Raw genomic sequence first — 1,875 nt, forward strand, 5'->3', positions numbered from 1 at the left:
CTCCAGGTGACACCTCCAGGGATCTTCACCAACCCCAACGTTCCCTGTGACAATAAATGGGATGGGGACATGGGCAGAGAGATTTGGAGAGCCAGAGGCACTCGGGGAGTGCTGGATCTGTATCCCTGGAAGATTTGGGGTTGTAAAACCCTCAGGAGGGGCCAGGCGAGGACGGAGCTGCTGCCAACACCCACGGGCAGCTCTGGGGTGGCACAAGGAGTGGCACAAGGAGTGGCACAAGCACCCAGCTGCCTTTGGAGCTGCCTCAGAAGGGCGTGGGTGCCCCAGGGATGGGCTCCTGCAGGTTCTCCCTGTGTCCCATCACACCACCAACCCCGGGATAATTTCACCAATCTCACTTTGATGTCCTCTCCCTACCTGATCACATCTCCACGGGGAATTTAAGCCAAAATTACCTTTTAACAGCAAKAAATCTCCGTGTTTTCCAGAGGAAAACCTCCACTCCTGGTGCTSTCAACCCAGATTTGTCTCCTGGATGCAAATGGCAGCGACACGTCGCAGTTTTCGAGTTAATTGYGAGTTTTCCCCGCGTTGTGAGTGATGGAATCCCTGTCTGGCGGAGGGTGCTCTGTAAATATTTATGTTCTTTCAGGGAGGAATGCCTCGCAATCAGACAAACCGCACAAAGGCAAATGAACTCATCAAAAGAAACCACAACTGAAAATGCAAACATTGGAGAAAAAAATAAAAAAAAAAAAGGAAAAAAAAAGCTCTTTTGAGAGAGCTCCCAGCCCAGGTGGTGCTGAGGGTTTTACTCCAGTGAGGATTTTTGTTTTGGAATCTGCAGGTGCTTCCAGATGATGAACAGGATGAGAAAAGCTGGCCCAGTCCACCTTAAATCTCAGGATTTAATGGAATTTCAGCATTTTGTCAGGCACAGAGGCTGTAATTACTGACCAGGACATAATCACCGCTCCCACTCCAACACTCCAACTCCCTCCTGCATCTCTGGTAAACTTCAGACCTGCTCTGAGCCAAATATTTTGCCTCCTGATCACAGTTTACACCCTTTATTCCTAAACATTTGGTAGCAGCGGGAAGGGAAAGCCTGCATTTTGTCAGTTAAAGGTTTCTTTATTTCTGCCTTGTTTTTTTTTTTTCCACTATCAGCTAATCCCCAGCACTGAAACAACGCTGGAACTTTGTCAGGAGTTTGCTGCTGATATCCAAAAAATATAATTGCATTTATTTATCTCCCACCTCCAAATTGGAATGGATTTTTTCCCCGTTGCTGATAACACCAAGGACACAATGGGCCCCAGACAGGCTGCGAATGTGAAGTCCCAGATTTTTTTTTCTTCCACTTGGGCTCCTTTTGGGACAAACTCGAGCAGCACCAGGATTTCAGGGATGGAGAAAGCTGATTTGGGTGAGCCCAAATCCTGTGTCCCTGCAGGAAACTCCGTTCCACCCTGATGGTGCAAATCAGAGCTGCCCTTCCCTGCCGGGAGATTTTGGGAATAAGGGATTTCCAGGGCAAAAAACAAATTATCTGCATCAGGTTATCCCCTGTTCCTCAGTTTAGGATCTTCTCCTGATACCAAAATCCCTCTGAAATATCCCCAAAATCCTCTGAAACCCCCCAAAATGCTTCTCAGCCCCCCAAAATCCCTCAATTTTCTGCCAAATATCCCAAACCTCTTAATGAGCCTGGCCTGCACCAGCAGCTGTGCCAGGTCCCAAAACCCCCCAAATGCCCCTGAAATCCCCCCCAATGCCCCTAAAATCCCCCCAAATGCCCCTGAAACCCCCCAAAATCCCCCAAACCCTTACCCTGCACACCCCAGAGCCCTCTGCCCGATGGAGGTGCTGATGCTGAGGGGAATTGGGGTTTGTCAGAGGTACCGGGGGTCA

The sequence above is a fragment of the Malurus melanocephalus genome, unplaced genomic scaffold (genome assembly GCF_030028575.1).
Source record: "Malurus melanocephalus ecotype Western Australia unplaced genomic scaffold, MMel_1.1 scaffold_574, whole genome shotgun sequence".
In the NCBI taxonomy this organism is placed as follows: domain Eukaryota; kingdom Metazoa; phylum Chordata; class Aves; order Passeriformes; family Maluridae; genus Malurus; species Malurus melanocephalus.